Here is a 22936-nt window from a genome sequence, read left to right on the forward strand (position 1 = left end):
AGTTCAGTATTGTCAATTTTATTCAGGCTATCGAACAAATTGATAATACTTACATTACATGTATACGTGTTGATGCGTATGTAATAAAAGGTTATTATCTTTGCATCTGGAAATATGCACTCGTTCTTTAGTGGAATAATATTGCGCTCCTAAAGTCGTGCAATATTTCCGCTGCAGAACTGGTGCATATTTTCCGATACAAAGCAAATAACCTATAAATATTCGATTTTTATTATACACAAAATAGACATGAATGTTAAAATAGGTGTTTTAGAGTATGTAAGAAAGAAAGATTTGAAGAGCTATGTAATCAAACATTGAATATGTCTAAGAAAAAATGTATTGGATTAATAATAAGTTCTGTGAAAAGATCATTAGGAATTACACAATTCAACCAACTACATAATGGCAGACTCGGTTTGATTGAGTCTGTTCATGAGAGGTACTGAAATGTGTAGAACCCTTCACGTCCCCTAGCACCGGCTTAAGTGTAATTCCACCTTGTAAAAATGAATGTTTTTTTATCTTAAACGACCAGAAAATAGAACAAAACTGAGACCAAGTACTGGGGGACTTTCTACAGTCCCATACTGCAATTAAAACTCACTGGGTCCTCTGCGAGAGAAATTGTTCCCAAGGGAACTACTTACACACATGCTACACATGGGCCGAGCAAAAGAGGCAGAAATATAGTAGGTACTTAAATTTTTAAATGGAACTGTGGAACAGACTAGTTTTGGAAACGTATTATGTCATATTCACACACAAGGTTTTTCTCAGAAAGATTTAATATATAGGTATTTAACCAATACGTGTTGAAACAGGGAGATATGAAAAATTGAATATTAATGACAGGCCGTGTCCACATAAGAAGGAAAACACTGAGGATGAATAGCGAATCATTGCGGAGTGTCAATAATATAGTAGTTGTTTAGAAAAGAATCAGAACTTCGATATTAATCTGAAATTGAAAAAGTCTTAATCATTTTTCACATTTAGTTGTGTTCATTTTAAAGCTAAAACATGTTTTCTCATTTTAAACAACGGAAAGGGGGTTTTGCATAAATCAAGTAGATATATAAGGAACCTTTGTATTTTAGATAAAACTTTTGTTTTTTTAACGGATGATGTCAGTGTTAATCACTCATATCTCATACAAGTTAATAGGTGGTTTTTTTTGTAAATATGTGGTAACAGCTTTTTACTAAGGTGTTTATTCCCATCTAAATAAAATAAAATAACAAAAATGACAGTGTTAATTATTAAATTTCAATAACACATTGCAAGCTTTACTGTTAACACTAAGGGATGTGGATAATAATACAATTTACCTATAAGCTGTCATGTATTTCAATGGTAAGTTAAGACCGTCCATGTTGATGCCGAGGTCGACTAACTTCTTGTCCAATCCTAATGAGATATAATTACGTCTACTACAACAATTATGGTGGTAGATCTGCAACCTAGAGATCAAGAATAGGGCTAATATGAAATTCATACTTATGCACCGTTTACCTATTGTTGCTGGTTGTTGTTGGTGATGGTGGCCTTCCAATAGTGTAAAAAAACATAAAACAGTTTTTAGTACGATGTATATGCTGAAGATAATATGTCTTTAAAAGTAAATTATGTTGAAGACGTATGGAATCACACAACTGCAATCAAATTCAGTTTACTGGTATCCCTCGCCAAACGTGATAAAGGTTTCATCCTTGAAGAAGCTCTCGAAAAGCACTTGAATGCAACTCAATTTCAGTCTTTTAGAAAGGTACTCATTCTAAATTATTGGTAAAAAAGCAATTTTATATATTTAGTAACAGTGACCTTGACCAAAGGTACCTAAAGTCCACACAAAAATTTTCCGTATGAAAAATTCCTATTTACCAGGTTTGGCCTGCTTACTTCATTCCTAACTAAAATTACCATGAGAAAACCACTCTTCTATTTTCAGTAACAATAGTCTTAACCGATGCAGCCCAAAATACATCTAAAACCATGGTCTCCATGCAAGCTTCTTAAATTCCAATTTTGGATGCAATAATCTACATTGACCCCAGTGACCAGCATGCATACCGTATATCAGTTTCCAAAAAAAAACTAGGTTGCTCAACACGACATAATGTTGCAGTCTCGGTTTCATTGAGCCTGTCCGTGGACGGTAGTGGAAATGCAAGATACCGTCCACGCCCTCTAGCCCTGGGTTGAACAGAACTCAACATTAACATATGTCATAAGTACCAGATTTTAATTTAGAGACATCTTCAGATGTATTCATACGGCAGTGCACAAAGAACATGATACGCAGAGTGCAATTCCATTGCCAAAGCAGCATATGGTCCCCAGATAACAAAATGGCTTTGCCCTAAATCTAGATTTATATAAGTACTATATTAAGGGCCATAACTCAAGAGTTTATGAAGCAGTCTCATTGAATCTTGCACGCTTACATTTCCCAATTAAAGTTAACATTATTGAGAAGTTTTTATTGAAATCATTTAAACCATGTCTGAGATATGACGTACAGAAAATTAAAAGACACTCTTTATGTAATATATACATGTATTTAAGTGCAAAGGACCAGAAATCTCGTTTTCTTCAATCAGTTTGTCTGAAACCTGCAGGAGCACATTTTCCTATAGAATTTAACATTTTTACAATTTGTTATTGAAATCCATTAAACCCTTCTGATATATGACTCCGGGCGGCAGACCTATTTAGGTACTATATATTTAAGTACACAGGGCTATAAAAATGTCTTCCTTAAGTAATCACACAAAAAACTTGCAGGACAGCAGTTAACATTTCTACCATGTTTTATTGAAATCCTACAAACCAATTCTGAGTATTAACTCTTGACGGACAAAGCATCGAATAAAAACTATATTGAGCTATATATAATATAAAAGGGACACATATCTTGTCTTTCTCAACCAGCCTAAATGAAACTTTAAGGGCCGCATTGCCCTATAGCAGTTATATATCTTCAACGTATATTGAAATCTTTCCAACCGTGTGTGGGATATGACTCCAGACACGCAGAAAATGGAATCAACACATTATGTGTAATTTCTATAAGTGTAACAAGGGCCATAAATCTTGTCTTACTCATGCAATCGGACTGAAACTTGCACGGTGGCATTTGGCTATAACAATTAACATTTTTACCATGTTTTAATTAAATACTTCACCACATGTCATAAAAATGGTTTCGGACGGACGGACGGGCTGAGTAAAGGACAGGACAAAGGGAAAGGACAAACGATAAGACAGCGCCAAAACTATATCCCTTCGTCTTTGGTGGGGGATAAAAATGTTATGTAATTAATGCCATAACTGAGCGAGTTTAACGCATTTCAAGCGCACGATGTTTTTATTTGATTGATTTTAGTATTATTTTAAGTGTATCCTACCTATATAAACTAATAAAATTTTGAAATAAATCACATTTGGTGAATATAAACCAAAAGGTACAAATTAATGAATGCTTTCGTGTCACACTATAATTGTCATGATAATATCTTATTGTTTCATTTTATGACATTTTCACCTAACTGTCTAAATTCTGTAACCTTGTATCCTGTTTAAACAAATACTGTATTTAAATGTCATACAGTCACTAATGTTCAACTTTGCAAGAGCTCGGTAAATCATTAATGTCGATAAATGATTAAATATGAAAATAAAGATTTCAGAATAATGACTTGCTCTTTTTGGTCTTGGTCATACAGCTGCTAGGTGAATTTTCAAGGTAGATTTTACGAAAGACCCGTGGTGACATTTCAACTTCATTATTTCACGATTTCTGCTTCCTGATTTCACGATTTCCACTTCATGAATTCACGAATTCACGATTTCTGCTTCCTGATTTCACGATTTCCACTTCATGAATTCACGATTTCACGATTTCCACTTCATGAATTCACGATTTCACGAATTCACGATTTCACGAAAAAAAACTTCACGATTTCTTGATTTCATGATTTCACGATTTCTTGATTTCACGATTTCCACTTCATGAATTCACGATTTCTGCTTCCTGAATTCACGATTTCCACTTCATGAATTCACGATTTCACGATTTTCACTTCACGAATTCACGATTTCACAATGATGAAATCGTGAATTCATGAAGTTGAAATTGTGAAATCGTGAATTCGTGAAGTGGAAATCGTGAAATCGTAAATTCATGAAGTGGAAATTGTGAAATCGTGAATTCGTGAAGTGGAAATCGTGAATTCGTGAAGTGGAAATCGTAAATTCATGAAGTGGAAATTGTGAAATCGTGAATTCGTGAAGTGGAAATCGTGAATTCATGAAGTGGAAATCGTGAAATTGTGAATTCGTGAAGTGGAAATCGTGAATTCAGGAAGCAGAAATCGTGAAATCGTGAATTCATGAAGTGGAAATTGTGAATTCGTGAAGTGGAAATCGTGAAATCGTGAATTCATGAAGTGGAAATTGTGAAATCGTGAATTCGTGAAGTGGAAATCGTGAAATCGTGAATTCATGAAGTGGAAATCGTGAATTCGTGAAGTGGAAATCGTGAATTCGTGAAGTGGAAATCGTGAAATTGTGAATTCGTGAAGTGGAAATCGTGAATTCAGGAAGCAGAAATCGTGAATTCATGAAGTGGAAATCGTGAAATCAAGAAATCATGAAATCGTGAAATCAAGAAATCGTGAAGTTTTTTCGTGAAATCGAGAATTCGTGAATTCATGAAGTGGAAATCGTGAAATCGTGAATTCATGAAGTGGAAATCGTGAAATCAGGAAGCAGAAATCGTGAATTCGTGAATTCATGAAGTGGAAATCAAGAAATCATGAAATCGTGAAATCAAGAAATCGTGAAGTTTTTTCGTGAAATCGTGAAATCGTGAATTCATGAAGTGGAAATCGTGAAATCGTGAATTCATGAAGTGGAAATCGTGAAATCATGAAACAGAAATCGTGAAATAATGAAGTTGAAATGTCGTAAGATTTAGTAAAACTTACGAAAGACCCGTGGTGACATTTCAACTTCATTATTTCACGATTTCTGCTTCCTGATTTCACGATTTCCACTTCATGAATTCACGATTTCACGATTTCCACTTCATGAATTCACGATTTCACGAATTCACGATTTCACGAAAAAACTTCACGATTTCTTGATTTCACGATTTCATGATTTCACGATTTCTTGATTTCACGATTTCCACTTCATGAATTCACGATTTCACGATTTCTGCTTCCTGAATTCACGATTTCCACTTCTTGAATTCACGATTTCACGATTTCAACTTTATGAATTCACGATTTCCACTTCACGAATTCACGATTTCACGATTTCAACTTCATGAATTCACCATTTCCACTTCACGAATTCACGATTTCCACTTCATGAATTCACGATTTCACGATTTCAACTTCATGAATTCACGATTTCCACTTCACGAATTCACGATTTCCACTTCATGAATTCACGAATTCACGATTTCCACTTCACGAATTCACGATTTCACGATTTCAACTTTATGAATTCACGATTTCCACTTCATGAATTCACGATTTCAACTTCATGAATTCACGATTTCCACTTCACGAATTCACGATTTCCACTTCATGAATTCACGATTTCACGATTTCCACTTCACGAATTCACGATTTCATTATTTCAACTTCACGAATTCACGATTTCCACTTCACGAATTCACGATTTCACGATTTCAACTTCACGAATTCACGATTTTCACTTCACGAATTCACGATTTCCACTTCACGAATTCACGATTTCACGATTTCAACTTCACGAATTGACGATTTCCACTTCACGAATTCACGATTTAACGATTTCAACTTCATGAATTCACGATTTCCACTTCACGAATTCACGATTTCCACTTCATGATTTCACGATTTCACGATTTCAACTTCATGAATTCACGATTTCCACTTCACGAATTCACGATTTCCACTTCACGAATTCACGAATTCACGATTTCCACTTCATGAATTCACGATTTCACGATTTCAACTTCATGAATTCACGATTTCCACTTCACGAATTCACGATTTCACGATTTCCACTTCACGAATTCACGATTTCCACTTCACGAATTCACGATTTCACGATTTCAACTTCATGAATTCACGATTTCACCATCGTGAAATCGTGAATTCGTGAAGTGGAAATCGAGAATTCGTGAAGTGGAAATCGTGAATTCATGAAGCGGAAATCGTGAAATCGTGAATTCATGAAGTGGAAATCGTGAAATCATGAAGCAGAAATCGTGAAATAATGAAGTTGAAATGTCACCACGGGTCTTTCGTAAAAACTTGTACATTTTCCGTTGTTTCTTTACATCCCAATCTTAACATGAGGGGTTTCAATGTTTTTTCTTTCTCATATTTATCCTAAATTTTGTTAATCACCTAATTAATCTACCAAGTATACAACTAGCGCTCTGGAACTGACATCTCGCAAAATCTTTACGATATGTTTTATCATTATTATTATTATTATTATTATTATTTCTCCAAGCATTCAAATCGTGTCAGCACTGGAACCGGCATTTCTAACTACATGCGAGATACAAGGTAGATAAAAAAAATGGCGATTCTAAAGTTGTAAAATATTCTCAATTTACCAGCCGTTTTTATAGCTTCTGATATTATCAAAAAACGTATTTTAGTTTTTTTTCCATAATGATGTTTATACTAAAGATGAAATAGTTTTGCAACATGACTGTTTAAATAAGATCAGTTGCTTTTTTTATATTATTGAACATATAGACTATCATGCGACAAATATCGGAGGTCAAAAATCATTATTTTAGGGCAGCAACGTGTAAAGTTTATAGACAAAAAGTTTGTAAAAGTTTTTTTTAAGTATGTAATATTTAGGGGTGACTATTGAGGCCAATTTTGACTATTGCAATACTATTGATATTGCTTAAAAACTATTGCGATACTATTCTATTGCAGGTTACTATTGCGATACTATTGCAATAGTTATCGGCCATCATATTTTATACAGTAAAGCTACCAACTGGCATTGTTACACAGTGTAAGAGACGGCACTGTTTATAATTGCTGTTAACACACATTGAGATGTTTGTATAACTGAAACGGACAGAAATAATTCTAATATTAAATATTTCTTGCCTTCCTTGGCTTTGGAACAATAAGTAAAACAATAAACCTATGCAAGGTATACTCAAACGAATCGGCCATTTTGTTGCGAATGTCAACATGTTTACATGTAATAACCCAAAGCATCGAAAAAGACCAAAATTAATGGATCGGATTAAGGTGTACCAGCACTAAATGAAGGGCCCTACCGAACAGTTTGCTGTATAATACAAGTGGCCTTCTTTCTCCATGTCCATAGTACATTTTCTCATCTAAAATTAACAGGTTATTTAAACATATTTAATCAAAGTTTCTAAGAAACTAAATTTATTAATTATCTCCCAGATTTCTCAGTCCTTTATGGTAGTTTAATTCCGTGAGGGTAATTATTGTAATGGAGACGTAAACATTTTCCGAGGCGCAAATGAAAGCTGGCTCTGTTTCTTGGTTTATAAATTATAAATTATTTCTGTATTTACTGAAATTTCAAAACTATCGAAACTATCGATTGTTGAAGGAACTATCGGCGATTGTTATTGGATCGTGACTTTTCTATCGATGCATGCTATCGGGACACTTAGTATCGCAATGCATCGATAGTTCGATGTATCGTTACACCCCTAGTAATATTGATAAACCAGTAAGATGCTGTGAAATAAGGAAACCAAATTTCAAGGAAAACCTACGTCACACTATTGTTGTTTCATTTTACAAATGTCACATGACATTTTCACCTGGTGAGTCTCACAACTTGCATAAGCAAATACTATACTTAAATGTCATGAAGTCGCTAATGTTGAATGTTGTGAAATCTTCAATGGTACGTTACAGTATTTAATGGTGGTCGATACATCAAGGTCACGCCGTTTCATTTTTTCTACGTAAACTCGGCTATTTATCACAGGAAAATAGGGAAAAATAAAGCACTAATTGATTACAAAATGGGTTTAACATATCTATCAATCATAATTACAAACCACAAAACTGATTTGTATCGCCACATCCTTGGTTATAAAAAGATGTTAACTAACACAGTCGTTTGGCGCATTACTCGTGCTTTGTGTGTGTGTGTGTTTTTTGTTGTTGTTGTTGTTGTTTTGTTTTTTTTGGTAGCTAGTTTGAGAGTACAGTCAAGTCCGTGAGATCTTAAAAGACAGATAGATTGCTTTCTGGTAAACTAATCAAACACGCACTGAATTGAGCCTTCTTAAAATAAGCAAAATACCTTTCATTAATGTCGCAACCGTAACCGAAACTAAGAAAAGACACTTACTGGAAGCCTTGGAAAGCGGCGTTAAAATGCAAGCTTTATGGCACACTTTGTATAATTTTAGCATTCATTTGACTAAGTATGTAGAGGATTATTTTATCCTGACATAAAACACTGTAGAATCCTAAAAAAAATAATGAAAACGTTCAGAACTGTGGTACCAAATTGTATATTTTAGCATAAAACTGCTGTTCTTGTCACTTTTCGGGGGTGTTTTATCAGGAGAGAAAACGTGTGTTAAGTGATTCTCGCGCTCACGTGCTGTTAAAACACATTTTCTGTATATACGCGACCCGTGGCAAAGCGAAAACGCATTACGTCCCAAAAACGGATAACTCTAAAGGAAATGACGTCCACGTAAAAAAAACAACGCAGACATTCCCAATTTAATGACGTTGCGGGATATCATATTCGTTTATTTTTTATGCGTTTTATGCTAGTATAGAGTTGTAGGACCACATTCGAAACAGATCGCATTTGTAACAGGTGTTACAAATGCGATCGCATATGTAACAGGTGTTACAAATGAGATCGCATATGTAACAGAAATCAAGCACATTTTTAACAACTTTTGAGACAAATGTGATCGAGGCCGATTTTTGATGTGACATCTGATCACATTTGTCACATGCCATTTTCAATCGGAAAAATGAACAAAAAAGTTCAATTTTACATCTGAAACACATTTGTAACATGTTTTAGCTCCTTTGTACGAAGTGACAAAGTACGCTATTGTGATCAACCTTTGTATGTCGTCCGTCCGTTCACATTTTTCTTGTGAATACGATAGAGACAACATTTATTATTTGATGTTGACAAAACTTGCACAGAACGTGTATATATCTATGATATCTCGGTTCTTTTCAAAAACCAGCCTTATCACCTTATTCGTCTTGGAGTTATGGCCCCAGAAATGGAAATAATAACTGATTTTAGCCTTGTGAACGCGATAGAGACCGCATTTTTTTTTACTTGCACACAACTTATATATCTATAAGTTCTCGGTTCCTTTCAAAAACAACCGTATTGCACCATTTTACTTGGAGTTACGGCCCCTGAATTGGCAAAAGAAACATGCTGATCTTATCCTTGTCAACACAATGGAGACTACATTTATTATTTGATTTTTATTAAACTTATAAAGGATCTCACTTCCTTTAAAAACAGCCATATCGGGCCATTTGTCTAGGAGTAATGGCTGAAATGGCAAAATTTGCTTATTTTAGTCTTGTGAACACAATAGAGACCATATTTATTATTTCATTTTGACCAAACTTGTATAGAAGTTATATATCTATAACATTTCGATTCCGTGCGAAAACCAGCTACATAGCACCATTTATCCTGGAGTTGTGGCCCCTAAAATGACAAAATTTGCTGACCTTAGCATTGTAAACATGACATACTAGATCACATTTATTATTTGATTTTGACCAAACATGCATTGAAGTTATATATCATTAAAAGCTTGCTTTTTTCCTCAAAGAGTAGCCACATCACGCTATTTGTCTTAGAGTTATGACCCCTGAAATGGCAAAAATCTCAGGTTTAATAACATGTATAGTGTAGAATTACTCATGTTAGCGATAGTGGGCCATGACGACCCAATTGTAGATTAGAGGGATATTTCAGGTCAGGTTAATATCTTGGTACTGGTTTGTTATCTGGCAATTAAACTTGCAATGGAAAGAAACAGTTATCATGACTGATCTATTCATAGTAGCATGGTTCTACATGTACATGTATAAATTTCCCATATCGGTTTTGGTTTGTAAGATTTCATTTTTACTGAATGCATGAATATATGAATATGTATGATTAAAGGGGAAGATGCACACCACATGCAATCCCTGTTCAACTTTTATAATCGACAAATCGCTGGTTGTATCGCTTCAACAACAAATAAAATGCACTAAAAACAAGATCAAGGCAGTCTCAACTACATAGAAAGTCTTATAAAAGCTTATTTTCGTAGAACACCGTGTATATATACATTTATGTATACTTTTGCATAGTGACTAGCTTGACTATTCGAAGACTGTTCATGGCTATTGTTCTGATCCTGATGTCGTCGGCGTGCGCAGGTTCACTGCAAGATAGGTTTTTCATTTTCGTTTTGTATATCTTTTTTAATTCGCATTGCTTTGAACATCAAAAATAAAAAAAACTTATACTGGCGACAATGGATACATCAAATGAAATATGTCCTATTTAATACCCTGACGTGAACTTTATTGGATAATATTTACTAAGAGAGTTTTCTTGCCAGGCCTGGTGTCTGCATTCGTATGGAAACATTCTTATTTTGTATCTCTATAGGAGCGGCACAAGTAACTCCATCAGTGAGGGTGGTGTGTAGGACCACATTCGTAACAGATCGCATTTGTAACAGATTTCGTACGTATGCGATCGCATTTGTAACAGGTAAAATGTGTTACGAATGTGTTTGTCCAACATGGGGGTTGACATAAGAAGCACATATGTATCATGTTAAGTTTTATACTGCAAATGTTCAGTCAGTTGGTTATCATCGCAACATCATTAAATGACTGCCATAAGCACCATTACAAGTTAGCGTCGTCGTCGTCGACGTCAGTAACGTCATAAAATTATTTGAGCCGCATGATGAGAAAATGGGCCTTCGGGTATCTTCGAGGCTATGCAACCAGTGTGGGCCCAGATCAGCCTGTGCATCCGCGCAGTCTGATCACAGCCCACACCCTTCGCTGCTATTTCAAAGAAGGCTTATTCTACCTGAATATGAAGTTTTCTGACCCTAATTCAGATGCATAAATGCACAGGTCAGCCTTAATATAGAGTTTCCGGAAATTCATGAAAATGTCCGAATGCCAATTTTCCCGTGACTTGGCTCAAGTTTTATTATCATTTCTGCATCCATTGCCACTACCACTATAATATGATAACAACTTCAGCTACTTCTACTGTTACCTCGACTACCTGAAATGTAGACCCACATGCTCAGGTCACTGGTTCGAACCCGGTGGCGACATACATTTGTACCTATCTTTCGTTATCAAAAGCTGTCTCAAGTTGGGTGCCAAACAGGAAGTTGCTATATCCTGGGACAAATTATATACAATTTGTCATGGACGGAGTCGTTAGCCTTAAGTCTAGGAGGACCCGACCGTGTGCATGCTGCGAACTAATGTCTATGAGATTTTAAGAAAATACACTTAGTTTTAAATTACCCTCACCCCACTGAGCTCGCTTGTAAGGAAATAGGCCTTCGTTTATTATAATCCCGCCGTGAAATAGCGGAGGTTGTGCGTTTCGTGCAGTTATATATAGGTTCTTGTCCTTGGTATAACTTGCCCATGCATTGTCATTTTCAAATTATTTGGTACAAATGATTAGCTTTGAACTAAGATTTGTTTAGTTATTTTGTTGTAATATATACGTTTGTGTCCGGATCATAACTTGCTTTAGTCAGATTTCCAAATACTTTGGTACAAATAACCACCATTTATTGACAATCTGTAGTGATCATATTACACCTGTTACTGCAACTCAAATTTTGGCACCCTGTAGCCTGAATGGTTTTGATGAATATTATGACTGTTTGTTGGATTCAGAGCGCATGTTTTCAACAGTAATTAGGTAATACAGTTAATCTTACCATTGATCCTACAAAGGACCAGTCCAAGATGATGATGATGATAAAAGTGTCAAAAATATTAAAATCAGTACAACAGTATCTTTATGTTAGTAACAGACAACTTCCCAGTTTGAAACAGCACCGATAGGCGAAAATCGCAACAGATACGAGTAGTTATTACCCGGTCTCGAACGTGTATCCCTCGATACTCTAGTCGATGGTTAGTTCCTCCCATTAATATTAATATTAATTGAAATTATACCCTGGCTCATATACGAGTTTACACTCATACAATCGTTTACGGGTCTGGTAAAACGCACCGATACACGTGAAGTCTTAACTGGGTGGATGAGAGACACAATATCTCTGGAAAGTCCGGCCCTGACTGAGAATTCAACAGGCTCTGCCGGTTTCGTAATCTGCAAAACTATCCACTACACCAGGACCACATTCGTAACAGATCGCATTTGTAACAGGTGTTCCTACATAGCGTAAACGCATGCTCATTTCGAGGTATAACATCTTCAGAATCCCTCTGGAAGCGTTGGTAAGTTGAGAGAAATTTCATCTTTAGATACGAGGAAGCGTTTTTCTAATCTGGTTTTTCTAATCTGGTTACATGTATCTTTAAAAGACTGAATTTAGTAGCTTAAATCTTAGGTTTGGTACAGTTATAGTAACTATGATATAATTGTTACCAGAATATTTAATTTAATCGGAATTGTTTTTTAACAAATTGTGGAAATCATTTCCACAGTAGACATTGATATAAGTGTTTTTGCACAGTTGTTTTGCGGATTTAACTTTGCGAAACTTTAGTAATGCTGCAAAACCGGGATCATTGAACATGCATTTATTTATGTTTTTGTATACAAGTTTTGTTTTATTTACGAGTATCCCTATTTCCGTGAGAAGATTTGTATGACAGCCGCGTTCTTTTGAACTTATTTTTATATTATAAACATTCAAATAATTATTATACTTAGATATTGTAGTTTGAATTTTTTCTTGTGTTATTGTTAAATGTTTTATTCTAGTAACGCCTTACCAGAAGTACTAATTTAGATAACTCGACCACATCATTAATGGACCTGACCATCCAAATATAAGCTAGCTGCTGTTTGGTCTTGGTAGCTCTATCATCAGTCATTTTCAATACAAGTTTGCTCTTGTCAAAGGGTGAGAAAAATGTGGAGTCAGTCCGGGGCTCGAACCCGGGATCTCTCGCTTACAGGGCGAGGGCACTACCGACTGAGCTAACTTGCTGCCTGACACATATTCCCCCCTTACGTGACCAAGTCCGTACCGTGACATACACCCTCACAAATTGGAAATTCGTTCTCGATTGTTCCGGAGGTACATAATATTGCAAGCGTCGTAAGACTGACCAAGCAAGCATGCCACGGTCCCATGTTGGGCACCAAATGTCGCAGGGTGAGAAAAATGTGCAGTCGGTCCGGGGCTCGAACCCGGGATATCTTGCTTACAGGGAGAGTGCTCTACCGAATGAGCTAACCGGCTGCCTGACACAGTCTCCCCTTAGGTGACCAAGTCCGTACCGTGACACACTTATAAGAAATAATATAATCGTTATATCCACATTTTAGTTTATATGTAAATATCTTTACAAAACATTCAATCACTGAAACGGGTCTTTCTGGGTTAAAGATAAAACATTCTGCAATTTAACTTATTCTGAATTCGCCACCTGTTTATTTTGGATTTCCATATTGTCAGGAAAACGTAAAAGACAGTTTTACTGGCGATGTCAATGCTATTGACTGGCAAATATATTTCAAATATGTCTGTGTATCTTAGACCATTTTATTAAATATACTAGTATATGCTGTCATGTTGAGTTATAAATAATAAAGATGTGGTTAAAATGTTTAGCTAAGTACGATATTTGATTTAGTAGTTTTAGGGATGTTCTCTTGAAGTGTAAATAACTTTAAGACAGTAAATTGTTAAAATAACTACCATTTCAAGAAAGTATTTAATTTATTTGATTTAGTGAGAACTAAATTAAAAGCTTAATCATAGATGAATTTAATAATGTGACAATGTTACATTGTTGTTGTTTTTTTCTTACCTTGACACTTTCACCTGGACGCAAGAAATGCCATTGATGAATGTCATTAAGTCACTAATGTTTACTTTCTTTGTCAATACATTATTAATTTTGATAAATGATCAAGTATGAAAATTTAGAACAATGACCTGCTCCTTTTGGATTTTTATTTTAAAGCTGCCAACCATAACCCTTGTTGATCGGTCAGAATTCAGACAATTTATCATAGACGTCACTTTATTAATCTCCCGCCGTGGCGGAGGGATTATAGGAATGGTCTGCGTCCGTCCTTCCGTCCGTGCGTCCGTGCGTCCTTCCGTCCGTAACAAAATCGTGTCCGGTCCATATCTCCTAAACCCCTTGAAGGATTTTCATGAAACTTGGGTAAAATGATCACCTTATCAAGACGATGTGCGGAACCCATGAGTCAGCCTTGTCGGTACAAGGTCAAGGTCACAACTCAAGGTCAAAGGTTTGAGCCTGCCATTTTGTGTCCGCTCTATATCTCATAAACCCCTTGAAGGAATTTTATAAAACTTGGGTAAAATGATCACCTCATCAAGACGATGTGCAGAACCCATGAGTCAGCCATGCCGGCTCAAGGTCAAGGTCACAACTTAGAGTACAAGGTTTTGAGCCTTCCATTTTGTGTCCGCTCTATATTTTCTAAACTCCTTAAAGGATTTTCATGAAACTTGGGTCAAATGATCACCTCATCAAGACGATGTGTAGAACCCATGGGCCAGTTTTGTCGGCTCAAGGTCAAGGTCACAACTTAAGGTCAAAGGTTTGAGCCTTCCATTTTGTGTCCGCTCTATATCTCCTAAACCCCTTGAAGGAATTTTATCAAACTTGGGTCAAATGATCACCTCATCAAGACGATGTGCAGAACCCATGTGTCAGTCATGCCGGCTCAAGGTCAAGGTCACAACTTAGCGTCAAAGGTTTGAGCCTTCCATTTTGTCTCCGCTCTATATCTCTTAAACTCCTTGAAGGATTTTCATCAAACTTGGGTCAAACAATCACCTTATCAAGGCGATGTGCAGAACTTATGAGTCAGCCATGTTGGCTCAAGGTCAAGGTCACAACTGAAGGTCAAAGGTTTGAGCCTTCCATTTCGTGTCCGCTCTATATCTCCTAAACCCCTTGAAGGAATTTTATAAAACTTGGGTATAATGATTACCTCATCAAAATGATGTGCAGAAAGTATGAGTCAACCATGCCAGCTCAAGGTCAAGGTCACAACTAAGGGTAGAAGGTTTGAGCCTTCCATTTTGTGTCCACTCTGTATCTCCTAAACCCCTTGAAGGATTTTCATCAAACTTGGGTCAAATGATCACCTCATCAAGAAATCATGAGTCAGCTATGTCAATTCAATGTCAAGGTCACAACTAAAGGTCAAAGGTTTCAGCTCTGTATCTCCTAAACCCCTTGAAGGATTTTCATGAAACTTGGGTCAAATGATCACCTCATCAAGACGTTGTGCAGAATTCATGAGTCAGCCATGTCAGTTCAAGGTCAAGGTCACAGCCAAATCAAAGGTTTACCCTTTCACTAGCAGTGGCGGGGGATTTAGCTGTCTTTCAGACTGCCTTGTTCAATATTGTTTTATTAGTTTTTTTTTTCAAATGAGGGGTATCAGTTTCCTAATTGTTCATCAAATGCCCCTGCTGACGTTCAAGATATATAGGGTTTGAGTTCATATATAATGAAATGTAATCACACGCTTGTTAAGGTTAGTTATCTAACAAAGATTATCTGCACGTGCCGTAGAAATACAAAAAGCTGAACATTGCGTATTTCTTAATCCCATTTTGACAGAAACACACTCTGTATTTAAGACTTTGTTTTCTTAAAATAACAAAAATTGTCTATGCAGTTGCAACCAGTAAGTTACTAGTAATCAGTTTAGTGACGCACTTTGTCTAAAATCCGATTTATGGCATAACAAAATGTTAAAGAATTCCGCCACCTTTTTCCAAATAGCATTTTAGTCCAGTATGAAAAGAAAATATGTGAGTATAATGGTACTGAATATGCAGACATGAAAAAAATGGTGAATGATAAAAAAAATATACGACCCTGCTTATACTTTACAGTTCACGTCGGTCATAAAAGTTCACGTTCTAATCATTACCACAATGTTTCATTGTCATGTTGAAATACACTCATAATATCTGGGTGATATATCTGCTTGAACACTAATAAACTATTAAATTTTGCAAGATTGAGTGTTTGTTTGTTTGTTTCGTGCGCATTATTATGCATGGAAATTAAATATTCTTGCTTAACAGTTGGGGTAGGAAATCGCTTAATTCTGACTAAGATGCATATATGTTTAAAGATGAAAAAACAGGTTTATTAAAGTACACCTATGAAGCTGACTATCCTTGTAAATCGTGCTGAAACACTTAAATTGAATGACTAAACGTTGAATAGGAAAGTATTAAATATTGGGTTCTTAGAATATAATCAATATATAACAAAGATTTGAATTTCTTGGTCAAAATGTTGTTAACGTCACATCCATTTTCTTGAATACCTTAGAAGCAATATGCTTATTGTAATGTTAAAGTTTTACTTATAGCTTATATTATACTATCAAGCACTGAGAATAGTCGAGCGCGCTGTCATCTGACAGCTCTTGTTTTAAAAATGTTTTAGAAATAAAATAACATGTATAGTATAAATAACAGATATATTAATTAAAGTAAGCTATGCTTACCCGTCTCTTGTAATTCTGTTAAGAATGGCATATGTATTTTAATAAGATTTTATTATGTTTTATTGTGACATACATATGATGAGACGTAAATAAACTATTGAATTGAAATTGAATTGAATATATAAAGGTCACTATAATATTAATATAATTAAAGCAGGTGGTAGTATGTGGTCAGCACTCTTTTGTTGGTCTTGTGTACAGTTTGTACTAGTTAAACGACCATACACAGCTCTTTCAATATATTTACAAAAACAGTATTCCATTAGGATATTCATTATATTTAATAGACACACTTATTATATTTATTTAAACATACCAATAAACTTGCTAAATATACCGACCAAAACATACCTTTACAAGTGTAAACAGTGTCATTCAGTTGCACAAGACACACAGTGAAATATATTGAACACATTCGTCCAGTTAGCAAACCTGTTGCACGGATATTTCGAATGTATTGATAACGCATCCCGAGGGATTCTGCAAATGTTGTACACGAAATGAACATGAACTAACGCTATTCTAGCGAAAAACGCGTAAAAACTGATAAATGATTACAATGTCACTCAACGTCATTAAATTTCCACGAAATGTGCGGGAATGTCTGTGTTGTTTTTTTTTACGTTGACGTCATTTTGTTTTGATTTATCCCTTTTGGGGCTGTATGACGTTTACGCTTTGCCACAGAAAGCGCATATATAAAAAGGTGTTATAACAGCACGCGAGCACGAGAATCTGTCTGTTAACACACGTTCTCTCTCCTGTTAAAACAACCCCGAAAAGTAACCAGAACAACAGTTTTATGCTAGAATAGCTGAAAATACCTATGATACGTTATCCAGCAATTTGATTTACCAACTTAGTCACGTTGCAAAGGTCATTGTAGGTCATGAGAACGAGCTTAATACGGCTGCGACGAAACAAACACTGTACTTCAGCAAAACAAGTTCACAACATCTATCAAATCCAATTACATGCCACATAGCTGATTTCTTTTAAATATAACCACATCCTTGGTTATCATTAATATCCCTTTAAACGTTCATGAAATATGGGAATTTGTTTATACATTGTGTATGAAAAATTATTATAAACCTTATTTAGATTATTGACAAACTTGTTTTGATATTGGAAGTGAGGTTTGCTGCTTTTGTCTTTTGTTAGTTAAAGCTATGTGGTGATTTTCTAGAGGGAATATAACTAAAGCAGAGAGCATACTAACACATATTGTCACTCAACAAGATACTACAGACTTCTAGGTGGCAGCAATAAGACTTAAAACCAAGCTTGTCTTGTCTTTATTGTCCAAATAAATTTACTTTGTGTATTATTTGTACATGTCTATAGTTTACAAATAGATACACACACTGCTGCAACGTTTTGTTAATTTAGGCACGTAGCTATACCTATTGGATCTTAGCTCATGTTTTAATGATATACCTGAATGAAATAATTTGATCACAGCAGACATGAAGACGACCTTTTCAAATACAAGTTAAATGATGACCAATTCAGTGGTGGCAGCTCTACAAGCGAATGATCTAAACCGAATAAGCAAAATGCAAACTGAATGGAAACACTTGTAAAACATAATTATTAGTGTAGCTCTAAAACCAAAATCTTCAGAAGTTAGCGGTGTATTAATGTCTACAAATGCCAAACACAGCGACAGAGGAACAAGCCTTCTACTTACTTGCATAATACAAAAGAGACCAAGTATATGGTAAATCTGATATTTTGAATATTTCCCAATTTTTCTTCTGTTGCTGTTGGTTTCTTATATTGTCAAGGAAAACGTAAAATAGCTTTTTACTGGAGATGCCTTTGTAAATGAGTAGAAACATTTTAGATATGACTGTGTATTTTTATTTTCCCAATATAACATCATCTAGTCATCAATAAAGTCACGATTGGGTAGAAAACAGGTTGAAAATACTAACCAAATCTAATTACAGTGTACAAAACTTATTTGCTACCAGTATGCCTGTATCCTGGTAATACAAATATTTCTCTTATGATAAATTGAAAATGTAAGGGATGAAGCCACGCTGATCACTATTAGACTATATTCTTTGATACTTGCTTTGAAGTGAACGCCCTGTAGCGCTTTTCTTGATCCTTTTTTTCTCAGATGGAATGTGGCCAGTTTGATAGTAGAATTGTGTATGTTGCCTTTGGAAAGTTCCATAACATCATAAAAGACACAATATATAACAAACTAATCACGCATGGCGTACCTAAAGTAGAACCGACCTTCCAACTAAATTAAAGCTAATTGTTCATCCTACTACAGTATTGTATCTTGGTAGCAAGCTTGATGGCACCACTTATAAGAAAGAAATGTAACATGGTAGCTATGGTACCGACATGTTTAACAGTTAATATTTTCTCTGCTATTATGGCAGCACTAGAAATTGTCTTTCTAACTGTATCATACAAATGAGATCAAGAATAGGGCAACTGCGACGCTTTTCCCAAATTTATCTGCTGTTGAGTTTTGTTTCTGATTTGTACCATTTCGTCAACTATATATGATATCATGCAATAAATATGTCAAGTTTGCAGCTAAAACGCAATTTTACCACGTATGAGGTTTTAAACTATTAACTAGTTATAGAATTATTCAAGTGTAAGTAACCTACATAAAACAATAAACTTATAATGTAGTTCGTGAGAAACAAGTTAATAGCTAGAATATCCATGAATTTAATCATTAATGATTTGTGTTTTTAGCTCGACTATTCATAGAATAGTAGAGCTATTGGACTCGCCCATGCGTCGGCGTCGGCGTCGGCGTCTGCGTCCGCGTCCGCGTCCGCGTCCCGATTTGGTTAAGTTTTGTATGTAAGCTGGTATCTCAGCAACCACGTGTGGGAATGGATTGAAACTTCACACACTTATTCACTGTGATAAACTGACCTACATTGCACAGGTCCCATAACTCTATTTTGCTTTTTTACAAAATTATGCCCCTTTTTTGACTTAGAAATTTTTGGTTAAGGTTTTGTATGTAAGCTGGTATCTCAGTAACCACTTGTGGGAATGGATTGAAACTTCACACACTTATTCACTGTGATAAACTGACTTACATTGCACAGGTCCATAACTATATTTTGCTTTTTTACAAAATTATGCCCCTTTTTCGACTTAGAATTTTTTGGTTAAGGTTTTGTATGTAAGCTATGTAAGCTGGTATCTCAGTACTCACTAATTGGAATGGATTGAAACTTCACACACTTGTTCACTGTCATGATCTGACATGCACAAAGCAGGTTCCATAACTCTATTTTGCTTTTTTACAAAATTATGCCCCTTTTTCGACTTAGAATTTTTTGGTTAAGGTTTTGTATGTAAGCTGGTATCTCAGTATCCACTAATGGGAAAGGATTGAAACTTCACACTCTTGTTCACTGTCATGATATAACATGCAGTGCAAAGGGTCAATAACTCAACTTTGCATTTTACAAAATTATGCACCTTTTTAAGCTTAGGAGTTTTGGGTTAAATTCTTATATGTAAGCTGGTATCTCAGTACCCTCTAATGGGAATGGATTGAAACTTCACACACTTGTCCACTGTCATGAGCTGATAAGCACTATGCAGGTTCCATAACCCTATTTTGCTTTTTTTAAATTATGCCCCTTTTTCGACTTTCGTATTCATTCAGTCGACAAGGCTGTTGAATAGTCGAGCGTTGCTGTCCTCCGACAGCTCTTGTTTATTTTCTAACCATAACATTCTCAGTATTGAAATCCAGTAAGTACTGTACATGTGGCTGAATGTCATAATGTTCATTTTTAGCGCAACTATTCAAAGAATTGGTACAGGTATTGCACACAGACATTCGCCGGTGTGTCGCCGTCTGCGTCCGCATAAGATTTTGTATGTAAGTTGGTTTCTCAGTATTCACTGAAAAGAATAGATTGAAAATTCACACACATGTTCACTGATTTTACACAGTTTTGCCCCTCTTTCGACGTAGCAATTTTTTGTTCAGTTTTGTATGTAAGCTGGTATCTCAATATCCACTAACGGGAATGGATTGAAACGTCATGTGCAATAACTGTTTTTGCATTTGTACAAAGCTATGCCCTTTTTGACTTTTTGGTTAAAGGTTGTACGTAATCTGGTATCTCAGTTTCCAGTAATGGAGAATGGAAAGAAAATTCACGTCCTTGTTCTGTAATGGTATAATATGCAATGCACAAGAGCCACTGGTGTATTTGTTTTGTTGTTGTTCTTGTTGTTGTTGTCCTCCATTTAAGAACAATAGCTTGTTTAAATCGATTTTAGTCAAACATTTGTCAATCAGATGTCTTTGATAAATGTCGAAAGTTGATTTATTGAAGATAAAACCCTTTTGTTACACGTGCTTCTTTTCTTTCCGATTTTCTTTAGGTATTCAGTAATCAACTCCCCTTCACTGCTACTGGTGTTCAATAAAATCTATAAGAATATATAAAACACAATCAGGCAAATTAATAGCAGATTCTGTTTGAAAATAATATTTATATATAGTAAATCCTTATTTTCAACACTTTGTAAGGAAGATAATAAAATGTGTAAGTAAATACTTTGGCCAAAGAAAATACCAGCAAACTCTGTATTATTGATGCAGTTTATGAAAGGTTTGGGGAATAGATTTTAGTTGGCAAATAAAACAAGGTTTTGAGTTCAGATGCTTAGTAACCTGATCACGAAGGCCAATGACGTGTTTTGTTTGCCACCAAAGCACACAAAACTAAAATCTATTTCCATTCTAACACGTTGTAATCACACCAGGAAGGTGTACTAATCTGGAATCCTTTTTAGGCGTAAACGGACGCATTACCAAAAGTAGGTAATTTTGCGAAACGTGTTTCTGATAGCAAATATCAAATCTATCTGAGCTTAAGTAATAAGTTAAGTTTAAGCAATTGTAACGTGTAAATATAATAATTATATTAGGTTGAAATAGCTCAAAACTCCTGAAGTAATTCTGTTAGGAATAGAAATGGAAAAATCTGGTTAAACGTCGTCACCGGCGTTTTTGATCATTTTAGAAATGTTTTTTTTTTCTATCAGGCAGCCGAAAACCTACCAGCCCGAATACGTAAATCCAGTTTGGTATAGCCCAAGTCTGTTTAGTATTCGAACATGTGAGACAGTAAATCTGGGCTTTTTGTATTATTTTGCAAGTAATACTACACGAACACGACTCTGGCCTATGCAATGCTTAGTCATTTCATGGAGTTGATACAGATTTTGATTTCTCACCATATATATCTTATTCATAACTAAGCGACCTACTGGCTCGGCTTACCTGTTTACCAAGAATGGTTTGGTTATCATATTTAAGGTAATAAATACTGAGATGTAATCAGTCTTTCATTGCAAGTAAATGTCACAAGAATTTGATAATATTTTCCCATGACTAATAAGAAGCAATACGCTGTTGTTTAATACCAGCTATAATAATGTAGAAAGACCGCAGATTCTCCTCTCCATATATGGGCTTTACAAAATTATGGTCGTTATTTGCATCTTAGCAAAAGAGACTGGTTGTTCGTGAATCAGAGAGCGATTTTAATTCATATTAACCTTTTTCTTTAAGATGGCTCGAAGGATTTTATGGAAGCCTGTGACACAGAATCACGACTCTTTCTGATCCATGCTTTGTCTGCATCTGGTGTTATTTAATTTGACAAGGACTCAGCCAGTTATTTTTCTGGTTGTTGGATTTTGTTTGAAAAACAACACTGAAATTCAAGGTCCTTAATGAATATATAAATACTCATATTTTGAAATTCGTTTCAATTAATGCACATTTATAATAATAAACATGTTTAAAACAATGTATTACAGCCTGTTTACTGTGTTTCTCTTTCTCTAAATAAAGAACGTAACGGTGTCACTGCTGACGTATAACATGTTTTTCCCCTAGTTTGATTTTATAAAAGTACACATGCAACATGGTAATTTGTCATTATCCGTGACAAGACCTTTAATTATTCAGGTAAGGCAAACGACAGCAGCGTACATGTATTATATATTCTCGCATACCAGATTTTACCATGGTTCCCTAGCAGGTCAATCCTGATCAATCAGCTGTTTTTGTAAGTGGAATTTGATTGGCTTATTTTACTTCCGGTTTTTGCTACCAATA

The sequence above is a fragment of the Mercenaria mercenaria genome, chromosome 18, assembly GCF_021730395.1.
Source record: "Mercenaria mercenaria strain notata chromosome 18, MADL_Memer_1, whole genome shotgun sequence".
Classification (NCBI taxonomy): Eukaryota; Metazoa; Mollusca; class Bivalvia; order Venerida; family Veneridae; genus Mercenaria; species Mercenaria mercenaria.